Source organism: Phyllobates terribilis, unplaced genomic scaffold, assembly GCF_046119375.1.
Source record: "Phyllobates terribilis strain yellow unplaced genomic scaffold, ASM4611937v1 Scaffold_2__4_contigs__length_985480577, whole genome shotgun sequence".
In the NCBI taxonomy this organism is placed as follows: Eukaryota; Metazoa; Chordata; class Amphibia; order Anura; family Dendrobatidae; genus Phyllobates; species Phyllobates terribilis.
In genome coordinates, this window is record NW_027362762.1 from 489,853,686 (window position 1) to 489,866,603 (window position 12,918).

Sequence of the window (12,918 nt, forward strand, 5' to 3'; positions counted from 1 at the left end):
CATAGATTCTGTCAGTTGCTTGATCTGTTTTTGATCAACATTACGTGCAGCAGCCACCACAGCCTCCCAGACACTGTTCCGAGAGGTGTACTGTTTTCCCTCCCTGTAGATCTCACATTTTATGATGGACCACAGGTTCTCTATGGGGTTCAGATCAGGTGAACAAGGGGGCTATGTCATTATTTTTTCTTCTTTTAGACCTTTACTGGCCAGCCACGCTGTGGAGTAGTTGGATGCATGTGATGGAGCATTGTCCTGCATGAAAATTATGTTTTTCTTGAATGATATCCGACTTCTTCCTGTACCACTACTTGAAGAAGTTGTCTTCCAGAAACTGGCAGTAGGCCTGGGAGTTGAGCTTCACTCCATCCTCAACCCGAAAAGGTCCCACAAGTTCATCTTTGATGATACCAGCCCATACCAGTACCCCACCTCCACCTTGCTGGCGTCTGAGTCGGAGTGGAGCTCTTTGCCTTTTACTGATCCAGCCTCTGGCCCATCCATCTGGCCCATCAAGAGTCACTCTCATTTCATCAGTCCATAAAACCTTTGAAAAATCAGTCTTAAGATATTTCTTGGCCCATTCTTGACGTTTTATCTTATGTTTCTTGTTCAAAGGTGGTCATTTTTCAGCCTTCCTTACCTTGGCCATGTCCCTGAGTAGCCCACACCTTGTGCTTTTTGATACTCCAGTAACGTTGCAGCTATGAAATATGGTAAAACTGGTGGCGAATGGCATCTTGGCAGCTTCACACTTGATTTTCCTCAATTCATGGGCAGTTATTTTGGGCCTTTTTTGGCCAACACGCTTCTTGCGACCCTGTTGGCTATTTGCCATGAAACGCTTGATTGTTCGGTGATCACGCTTCAAAAGTTTGGAAATTTCAAGACTGCTGCATCCTTCTATAAGACATCTCAGAATTTTGGACTTTTCAGAGCCAGTCAAATCTCTCTTCTGACCCATTTTGCCAAAGGAAAGGAAGTTGCCTAATAATTAAGCGCACCTTATATAGGGTTTTGATGTCATTAGTCAACACCCCTCATTACAGAGATGCACATCACCAGATTTACTTAATTGGGAGTTGGCTCTCAAGCCCATGCAGCTTGGAGTAGGACAACATGTATAAAAAGCATCATGTGATCAAAATACTCATTTGCCTAATAATTCGGCACACAGTGTAAATGGCTTCACCCAACCAATAACCATGAGTGGAGAAAAGGTTTTTTTGTTATCATTCATATTCTCTGAAACAAGGACAAGAAAGGAAAAATTCTGCTGGGGTATGTAAACTTTTGAGCACAACTGTATATTGTGAGCAGGATGTCGTCTGCCAGCGTAACATACAAGTGTAACATAGAAGTGTACTAAGAAATACTCAGCTAAGAATTATACTTGAATTGAACCTGAAGGGAACTGAAGGTAACTGGATACTTGGAAACTGTAAACAATGTTCCTGTTTCTTTTCATTCTCTCCTCTATAGTCCTTCACTTTGTACTAACCCCCCTAATCCCTAACTCATAGTAAGGAACTGGTCATCTCTCCCTCCATTCTCCCCATCCATCTCACCTTCTCCTCCGAACTGATCCTCAACATACAATCCTGTGTCTCTAAGCACAGACAGCTACCTCACGCGCTCTCCTGCTCCCACCTACTAACACTTTCTCTGCTCCTCCTCACTGCTGGCGATATCTCGCCAAATCCCGGCCCTCCCCACACCACCACATCCAATTCTCATCCTAGATCGACCACACATTTACGCAACCTTTCTAATCTTATACCCATCCGCCCAGCCCCCGATCCCCACTCCCACTAACAGGAGCTCTATGGAACGCACGCTCTGTTTGCAACAAACTTTCCTACATCCATGATCTTTTCATTACTAACAAACTTTCCTTCCTCGGCATCACCGAAACCTGGCTCACCCAACTCTGACACAGACTCTCCAGCTGCACTTTCGTACAGCGGATTCCCCCTCTCCCACACACCCCTCCCCAGCAGCAAGCATGGTGGTGGAGTTGGCTTTCTCCTGTCAGATAACTGCTAGTGATGAGCGAGCGTGCTCGCCACTGCTCAGTGCTCGCCTGAGCATCTCACTGCTCGAAATGCTCGGCGCTCTGCGAGTATTTCCTGGTTGCTTGGGCGGGAGCTCGGGTCCCCTCCCTGCATGTTTGGCGCTCTATATAGAGCCAACCAACATGAAGGGATTGTCTGCCACACACTGTAATGCCGTAGCCATGTTGGTTGTGGCATTACAGTGATTGGCTGGCCGCACAGCGCCATCAGGTCTATATAAGGCCTGGCACCGCCATGCTCGTCACAGTCTACCCTGGAAACAGACAGTGTAGGGAAAGATGCTGCTGAGCTAGGGAGAGATTTGCTTGTTTATTAGTTAGTGTAGGTGTACCACAACATCTATATATATCCATCTGAACTTACAGTCCTTCTGAGGACTAATCCAGCTGCATATTTCCAGTGGTGAAGGTGATAGCAGGAGGCAGTGTGTGTGGCAGACTGCAGAGCATAATACAGCACAAGATGCTCCATTCCAGTTCTGTCTGCTGCTGCTGTTACAGATATTTCTAGAAATAGCCCCAGGTATCAGGGGCCAGGGAAAATTATTTTTTTGATCTTAATCCTGATTCAAATCCTAATCCTGGTCAAATTAGTCGGAGCCTCCATCATTATCCTTCCTGGACACAACGACAGACACCATGTATGGCTCTTCACCATGACACTGATGTGAGACGCTTACATGCAGTGATGTGCCCCCTGGCACTGCTACCCTGTGTGATGACTCCCCATATCTCCCTGCCGGCACCCTGGCAGCAGTATTACAGCAGTGCTGTGCACAGGACGGCTCCCAGCTTTCCCAGGCACAGACACCAGTGAGCACTGGCCACATGCTGACGACCTGGCACTGGCTCGGGCAGTGATTGTGTGACCTTATGCAGAGGTGGATCTAGGTCTTCTAGCACCCGGGGCAAGAATTCAGTTTGGCTCCCCCCTCCTTGCGCCTTCCCCAGCACATATGCGATTTGCACACTAAGGCCACGGCCCCACTATCAGTATTTGGTCAGTATTTTTTCTCAGGAGTGGGTGATAAATGCAGAATTGGTGCACTGGTTTATATTATACCTTTTCTCTGATTGTTCCTCTCCTGGTTTTGGCTCCCACTACTGAGAAAAAATACTGACCGAATACTGACCAAATACTAGTGGGGCCATGGCCTTAGTCACATGCCAACGACCTGCTCTTCCTAATTCTCTCTGAGAGAAGCAGAAAGTCATAAGTTACTTACCGGTAACGGGATTTTTCAGAGACCATGACAGCACCACGAGAGAGGGGATCCGCCCACCAAGGACAGGAAACCTACAGGCTTAAAAGGGGGTGGCCCTCCCTCTCGCCTCAGTTTGGATTACAGAGCATTGAGAGGACCGCCAGGTTACTAGACATAGCAAAACAATCATAAAAATAACATTTTTATACAACACCACTAAGTGAGAAAAGGATGTAATTAATAGATGAGGACTGCTCCCATAAGGTGAAGGGAGGGAATATAAGGGTGCTGTCATGGTCTCCGAAAAATCCCGTTACCGGTAAGTAACTTATGACTTTATCGGTCAACCATGACAGCACCACGAGAGAATTGCAGAGATGAAAAAGTCTAGGGAGGGACCACAGCCTGGAACACCCTTCTCCCAAATGTGAGGTTGGATGAAACACCCAAATCCAGTCTATAGTGCCTATAGAAGGTAGATAGAGAAGACCAGGTAGCAGCCTTACATATGTCTTCCATCGAGACACCAGTCTTCCCCGCCCATGAGGTTGCCACCGCCCGGGTAGAGTGAGCCTTCAACCCCTGTGGCGCTTCCTCACCCCTGGAGACATAGGCTAGAGTAAAAGCCTCCCTGATCCACCTAGCTATGGTGGATTTAGTAACCTTAAGCCCCTTCCTCACCCCTTGGAAGGAGATAAATAAGGAACTATCTTTCCTGAAGGCCTGGGTGACCGACAGGTACTTAATCACACATCTTCTAACATCTAAGGTATGGAACTCTGCTTCTTTTTGGTTACTTGGATTAGGACAGAACGAGGGAAGTATTATTTCCTGGAGTCTATGGAAACGGGAAACTACTTAAGGGAGATATGCCGGGTCCGTTCTAAGAATTATTCTATCGTCCAGGATTTGAGTGAAAGGTGGGGCTGAAAACAGAGCCTGGATATCACTAACCTTTCTAGCTGATGTTAGAGCTATTAAAAGCGCTGTTTTAAGGGAGATGGACTTAAGAGATGCCCACTCTATTGGTTCAAAAGGTGAACCGGTTAATGCTTTTAGAACTAAATTTAGATCCCAGGGTACCAAATCGCTTTTGATAACCGGTCTGGATCCAAACACAGCTCTGATAAAGCGAGAAATCCAGTAATTCCCTTCCAAGTCACAGTTATATAGAGCACCTAAGGCAGAGACTTGGACTTTAAGGGTGCTTGTCGCCAACCCCATCTCGAGGCCCTTCTGTAAAAATTCTAAATTGTTTCTAATTGGAGCTCCCGTACCAACTGTAGAACCAGAGAAAGATTAAAAAAAAAATTCCAAGTTCTAGCGTAAATCCTGGTCGTGACAGGTTTTCTACTATGCATTAGTGTAGTCACTAGATCTCGGGAGAATCCTTTGCGTTCTAACAGGGACCTCTCAAGTTCCCCACCGTCAAGTGGAGGCCAGGAGCTTGAGGATGGAGTATCGGACCCTGGCTGAGGAGATCCGGGATTTCTGGTAGGACCCAAGGATCGGAGATGGACATGTTCCTCAGGCATGAGAACCAGGGCCTCCTGGGTCAAAAGGGGGCGACCAGAAGGATCCTCGTCTTGTCCTCTCTGATCTTTCTTAGAACCATGGGAAGGAGATTGAATGGGGGGAAGGCGTAGGCCAGACTGAAATCCCAAGCTATTTGGAGAGAGTCTACTGCCAGGGGGTTTTCTCTGGGATTTAGGGAGCAAAAGGGCTTTGTCTTTCGATTTAGCCTTGTGGCAAAGAGATCTACCACCGGAAGACCCCATTTCCAGACTATTTGGAAAAAAAAATATCCTGCTTTAGTTCCCATTCGCCCTGTCTCAGAGAAAAACAGCTTAAGTAGTTTGCTTTTACGTTTTCTTTTCCTTTGATGTAGAGGGTCGTTAAGGAAATGAGATGGCATTCCGAAATCCAGGTGGCTCAAAAGGCTGGTACCAATTTGGAGGAAGGACCCTTCTCAGCCGGGGGATCATCCCTGGAGGCTGCAGATTCGTCCATCCTGCTGGAGCCGTGATGACTGGACTTAGACGCCGAACCTCGTTTTCCTGAGGACCGGGCATTACCAGAAACATGCGGGCGATGCACCTTTTGGGGCTCCCCAAACCGCCGCTGAGATAGTGGAGATGGCGGCTGCTCAACTTGCTGATGCAGTAGCTGCTGCTGCTGTTGGTATTCACTATCAAACTCTATGATAGGAAGAATGAATCTGGGAAGCCCTGAACAGTGGTGCCTGGCCAGTTAAATAGGCCTTGATCCACCCCTCCGCCACCAGATTTCAGTCAAATTCCTCTTTTTTTTTTTTCCCCCAGTACCTTTACCAAGAGGGACTATGAGGTACAGACACCCTATAAAAGCACTACAAGACACAGGGGCACCCTGAAGCACTGAGAGATACTATGAGGCCCCATTAGGTACTAAAAGGCACTGTGAATCGCTATGAGGTACTAACAGGCGCTATGCGGCACTATGAATGCATCATAAGGCACTATGGTATGCTATGAGTCACTATGATATGTTATGCTATGAAGAGCCATAAGGCGCAATGAAGTGCTATGAGGCACTATGCCATGAGGCACTATAAAGCACTATGAGACGCTACACGGCACTATGATGTACTTTGAGACACTAACATGCGCTATGAGGCACTGTGAAGCACTATGAGGCACTGTGAAGCGCTATGAGGCACTGTGAAACGCTATGTGCAACGAGGCACTATGAAGTGACATGAAAAGCTATGCCATGAGGCACCATGCTATAATGTGCCGTGAGGCACCATGCTATAATGTGCCGTGAGGCACCATGCTATAATGTGCCGTGAGGCACCATGCTATAATGTGTCGTGAGGCACCATGCTTCGATGTGCCGTGAGCCACCATGCTTCGATGTGCCGTGAGGCACCATGCCATGATGTGCCGTGAGGCACCGTGCTATGATGCGTCAAGAGGCACCGTGCTATGATGCGTCAAGAGGCACCGTGCTATGATGCGTCAAGAGGCACCGTGCTATGATGTGCCAAGAGGCACCAGGCTATGATGTGCCAAGAGGCACCAGGCTATGATGTGCCAAGAGGCACCATGCTATGATGTGTCAAGAGGCACCATGCTATCAAGATGTGCTATGAAGTGCTATGCTATGACGCACTATGATGTGCCATGAGGCACTATGATGTGCCATGAGGCGAGGCACTACGATGTGCTATGAAGCGCTATGCTATGATGCACTATGATGTGCCATGAGGCGCTATGCTATGAGGCACTATGATGTGCTATAAAGCACAATGCCATGACGCACTATGATGTGCAATGAGGCACTATGATGTGCCATGAGGTGAGGCACTATGATGTGCTATGAAGCGCTATGCTATGATGCACTATGACGTGCCATGAGGCACTATGATGTGCTATAAAGCGCTATGTTATGAGGCACTATGATGTGCCATGAGGCGCTGTGAGGCACTATGATGTGCTATAAAGCGCTATGCTATGACGCACTATGATGTGCAATGAGGCACTATGATGTGCCATGAGGTGAGGCACTATGATGTGCTATGAAGCGCTATGCTATGATGCACTATGACGTGCCATGAGGCACTATGATGTGCTATAAAGAGCTATGCTATGAGGCACTATGATGTGCTATAAAGAGCTATGATGTGCTCTTTGTGAAGCGCAAAGAGGCTTTATAAGGCACTGCGCTCAGATTTATATTTAAAAGAGTAATCCATCTGAATGAAGGATAAACGTTTCCTTTGGGTGGTAAATCTCAATTGTCAGACTAGCCCCACCCGAAGGAGCCAGCTGATGAGATGCAGCTGGACAGCAGACCTTCACAGAGACCATGTGCTGTATTAACACCATGTGCCGTCCTATGGATGGAGTAAACAGCCTGGAGGACAACAGTAAAACCCTCAGTGTTAGTTTAACATTTACTGAGCAGATTGAGGCTCATTTTTGTGTTAAATTCTGAAGGCCAATCATGAGGCTCTGTGCGGCCCAGACACGTGGCTCACTTTAGCCTAGAGGTCTAAGGTCCAGCTCCGTCCTGAAGCCAAATTTAAAGCACGATGCCCTTGGCCCAGATGGGGTCTTACAGAGTGCACACACACATTTTTGAGTTCTGCGCAAACATCCTTCAGCCTTTCCTAGTATCCATAACAAGGAAAGGGCCCCATAATCAAGGTAAACATTCAGAAAGATCACTCACCACCAGCTGTACGGATTCGGAGGCAGGAACGAGTCACAGGCCCGTTCCTCTCCATCCGTCCATGCCTGAGCAATACTGGGGTGGTCAAACCCAGGCAGGGCTTCTCCACTGATGCACGGAACTGGAATTGTCGACCCCAGACGGGGGCGCAGGTCCACAGCACCTTCTCCGCTGATGCACGGAACTGGAGCTGTCGACCCCAGGCAGGGGCGCAGGTCCACAGCAGCTTCTCCACTGATGCACGTAACTGGAGCTGTCGACCCCAGACAGGGGCACAGGTCCACAGCAGCTTCTCCACTGATGCACGGAACTGGAGCTGTCGACCCCAGACAGGGGCGCAGGTCCACAGCAGCTTCTCCACTGATGCACGGAACTGGAGCTGGAGCTGTCGACCCCAGACAGTCTGTAGTAGGATGAAGTAGGTGCTGGTAAAAAATCCGCGCTCCTCCGTAGTGAAGAATTATGACGAGAGATTGTATAATTAAACAATCTTGTGGTTTATTGTTAAAAGCTACGATTACTACGCGTTTCGTGGACGTCCCGTCCACTTCCTCAGGTACATAGCTGATGTAGACCGATTTATCAAACGGTCTTATATACATAAAACTACACGTGGTGAAAAAAAAAAGGAGAAAAGCCCGCTGTTATTCTTGGCGCCAAGACCAACCAACGGTTTACAGAGAGACAGTGAAATTACTTATAAATAGATTAAATAAAATTATTGGTCGACTAATTACACTCTTATGCAGATAAAATGAAAACCATAGAACAAATAATTAAAATGACCTCTGAAATGTAATGATCCAAATGTTTTAAAACATTTATATTAAAGCACATGGGATAAAACATTTGTAGTTGATCGAGGACCGCAGTGTATGCGATCCCAAAGTCCTAGCTATATTGTATCATGTGTGAAAGATCAGAGAGTCCAGACCGCTCTGCCAGACCTCACACCTCGTCGGCTGACAGGCAGAAAACCAAGAGCTGAAGGAATGGCAGAAGGTGCAAGCCTGCTACTGGTGTATTGGGTATGAGGTGTTTGTCAGTGAGGAAAGGGGGGGAAGGAGGGAGGACGGGCATGTAGAGATGACTGAGGACCGCAAGTGTGTAAACTCCTGAACGATTGGTATATTACAATGTATTGAAGATAAGATCTTCCAGATCACTGTGCTGGATCTCACACCTCGTCGGCTGACTGACAGAGGACAGGGAACTAAAGGAAGAGAAGAAAATGCAAACTAGTCTCCGTGGGACGTACTAGTCTGCTAAAGGTATATTATGTGTGTTATCAGTAGCAGTGTAAATAGAAGGGGGCAGGTTGTAGGAAAGAGTGGGGGAATGAGGAGATGGCTGTGTGACTGTAGAATGCTGAGATACTTAAATCCATTATACATTCCACTGATAATTTCACTTCGGTGGCCACTGGTGAAAATTTCAAAATGTCATATCCCATGTCATGTGAAACAGATTATGTGATATACGTTATTGAATGTAGTTGCCCTAAACAATATGTGGGCAGGACGACTCAGGCACTACATAATAGACTCAATTCTCATAGACATAATATAACCACAGGATTCATGAAACATGGGCTGTCCCGACATATGGTCCTGCAACACAAGCAGGATTACAGGGATCTTAAGATCTTACCTATTGAACATGTTTTGCCTGACACCCCTAATAGGGTGCAATGTCTGAATCGTAAAGAAATTTATTGGATGTATAAACTCAACACTTTGAAGCCACAAGGGCTAAATGAAATCACAGAGGTTTTTATATGAGTCTTGAGGTCAGTTATCACATATACCCATTATATACATTTCTAATTCAATTATATATCATATGTCCACCCCACCCCCCTTTTTTATTCCCAATGTATTCTGACACATGGCTCAAACCCCACAATTCCTACAACACAAAATTCGTTATCGTCCTTATTCCTGCCATACATATTATATATATTGATGATAACAGAACAGCAAGATTTCTAGCCTTGCAATTCGCATACCAATTCCTTCCATGCATTTCCCGAGGTCTTCTACACTAACATCTATATACATATGCCACAGCACATAATAAGAATTAAGTATCTCAGCATTCTACAGTCACACAGCCATCTCCTCATTCCCCCACTCTTTCCTACAACCTGCCCCCTTCTATTTACACTGCTACTGATAACACACATAATATACCTTTAGCAGACTAGTACGTCCCACGGAGACTAGTTTGCATTTTCTTCTCTTCCTTTAGTTCCCTGTCCTCTGTCAGTCAGCCGACGAGGTGTGAGATCCAGCACAGTGATCTGGAAGATCTTATCTTCAATACATTGTAATATACCAATCGTTCAGGAGTTTACACACTTGCGGTCCTCAGTCATCTCTACATGCCCGTCCTCCCTCCTTCCCCCCCTTTCCTCACTGACAAACACCTCATACCCAATACACCAGTAGCAGGCTTGCACCTTCTGCCATTCCTTCAGCTCTTGGTTTTCTGCCTGTCAGCCGACGAGGTGTGAGGTCTGGCAGAGCGGTCTGGACTCTCTGATCTTTCACACATGATACAATATAGCTAGGACTTTGGGATCGCATACACTGCGGTCCTCGATCAACTACAAATGTTTTATCCCATGTGCTTTAATATAAATGTTTTAAAACATTTGGATCATTACATTTCAGAGGTCATTTTAATTATTTGTTCTATGGTTTTCATTTTATCTGCATAAGAGTGTAATTAGTCGACCAATAATTTTATTTAATCTATTTATAAGTAATTTCACTGTCTCTCTGTAAACCGTTGGTTGGTCTTGGCGCCAAGAATAACAGCGGGCTTTTCTCCTTTTTTTTTTCACCACGTGTAGTTTTATGTATATAAGACCGTTTGATAAATCGGTCTACATCAGCTATGTACCTGAGGAAGTGGACGGGACGTCCACGAAACGCGTAGTAATCGTAGCTTTTAACAATAAACCACAAGATTGTTTAATTATACAATCTCTCGTCATAATTCTTCACTACGGAGGAGCGCGGATTTTTTACCAGCACCTACTTCATCCTACTACAGACTACCTACAAGATCCCTAGGGATTCTGTGTTGGCTGCAGCCCTTCCTCACTAATTCTTACATGAGTTGTGCATTTCACAACTCATTAAGGTGAGCACATTTTCTTTTTACCCACGTGGTTGTTGTTGGATAACAGCGCTATTGCGCCCCTATCTTTTTACTTATTTTCAGTGACCCCAGACAGTGGCGCAGGTCCACAGCAGCTTCTCCTCTTATGCACGGAACTGGAGCTGTCGTTCTTCTCAGGGACACATGCATCGCGGTTAATACCACGCTAAAAAACAGATGCCGGTAACCCGACTTCCGGTCACATGATGTCCTCGAGGCGCGGTGACGTCATCAGGCCGTGACTTACAGGAGGACGGAAGTGCGCGCGCGCACGAGCCTCGCGCGAGGATGCCTCATACAACGCCGGCGCTCCCAGGTAGGCCCTGCCCATTGTGATGGCCTGCTACCTCTGAACAGGGCACCGCTCGGCCCGCTCCTGGTCGGGGCGGAGGTTCGCAGACGGCCTCAGACCCGGCGCGCCGACCTCCGCCGGATGTCAATGGGGACAACACCCCACGCAACTCGCATCTCCAGGGCGATGGTGGGCTTGCCACCCCAGATAGGGAGGCAGTCCCACTGCAATCCGGATCCCAACCAGGGCAGACACCTCTACAGAAAGCGCATTCTGGCTGAAGCAGATAAAAGGGCTGCCACCCCAGATAGGGGCGCAGCACCCCTGCATATCCAGTGCAAAAAAAATGCTGTGCCTCTGCCAGATAGGGGTGCACTCGCATAGGCAGAACGCTGGAGCTGCAGATCCCAGATAGGGGTGCTGCTCGACAGCCGTCGCTATCCAGATCTTCCACGAGCCTGCAAGAGGTTCCCTCCATCAAGGACAGGAAACCAAACTGAGGCGAGAGGGAGGGCCGCCCCGTTTTAAGCCTGTAGGTTTCCTGTCCTTGGTGGGCGGATCCCCTCTCTCGTGGTGCTGTCATGGTCGACCGATAAAGAAACGCTCGTTGTCACGTGACCGTAAGTATGAAAATCTCATGTGATGACTAATGGAACCTGCAAGCAAAGCTGAATCCTGACAGTGAGTATATTACTTGCTGTCAGAATTGGCTACAGAGCTTCATTTTATAATTAATGGGCTTGTCCAGGTTTGAGATGAAAGTCTGCAGTCACTGTGTGTGACTGCAGGCTTCTAAATTCTCACAGCGCATGCACTACACACTTTTAGGATTCTCCCTTGCCGTGGCAAAAGTGGACGGTCATGTCACCACAAGTATGCGATTTGAATACTTTTGGCCACATTCTGACTAGACATGTCCAGTCTCCCTCAATACATTTTCATTGAGTGAGGCCACACATGTCTAGTCGGCACGTGACTGCATGTATACAAATCGCCGGCACGAGAGAATCCTGACAGTGTGCAGTGCGCACTGTGAGAATTCAGAAGTCTGCAGTCACAGAGTGACTGCAGACTCATCATAAATGTGGACAACATCTTTAATGCTCCTAACATAAATAAAAATAAAAAAACGTCAGCATCATAAAAAACATTTACATCCTGGTACCTGATAGAGGACGTTGTCTCTGGAGTCGGTCTCTTTCTATTCTTCCTCTTGTCCAGACTCCATGATGACTTTTCTCATCCACAGCTCGTTTCTGCAGACTTCCATCTTCTACGGTTTTCTGCAACACATCCCGACACGATGCCCTGAAAGATAGCAATGTCATTAAAATGCTCCCGAATAAAAATATATGTTCTACACTGAGCCCCTGAATAAATAATTGCCCCTCACTATATTCCCTGCACAAAATATGACCCTTATACTGTCCCTCTTATGGTACATGCCCTCCACACTGCCCTCTCCTTTCCATACTGGGTCCTCTCTTCACACTGTCCTCACACGGTGTCCCCCCTATAGGGCCCAGTCTCTACACTCCCCCTCCTTAGCATACTGTTCCCTCCTGGCTGTGACCTTACACTGTCCCCCCATGCTATACCCCACCCACTACTCAGTCTCTGTGATCACTCACACTTTTCTTCCCCCATACTGTCTCCTCACACTATTCCCCTCAATAGTCTCCTTACACGTTTCCCCCTACCTACTAATATTTCCTCCTCACACATCCCCCCTCGCTACCAAAAATGTGTCCGCAACCACTCCCCTCCACACTGAATAAATATGTCCCCTGCACAATTAATAGCTATGCTCCACCCCCTGCACAATTTATAGCTATGCTCCACCCCCTGCACAATTTATAGCTATGCTCCACCCCCCTGCACAATTTATAGCTATGCTCCACCACTGTACAATTTATAGCTATGCTCCACCCCCTGCACAATTTATAGCTATGCTCCACCCCCTG

General features: G+C 47.1%; 1 long non-coding RNA gene across 1 annotated transcript in view; it reads right to left on the bottom strand.

The window, feature by feature from the left end:
- The window catches only part of LOC141252836 (uncharacterized), a 58,176-nt gene extending 45,824 nt beyond the window's left edge, over positions 1-12,352 (bottom strand). The window contains exon 1 of the long non-coding RNA XR_012314126.1: positions 12,120-12,352. This is a non-coding gene — a long non-coding RNA (uncharacterized lncRNA). The remainder of the gene's footprint in view (positions 1-12,119) is intronic.
- Positions 12,353-12,918: the final 566 nt, after the last annotated feature.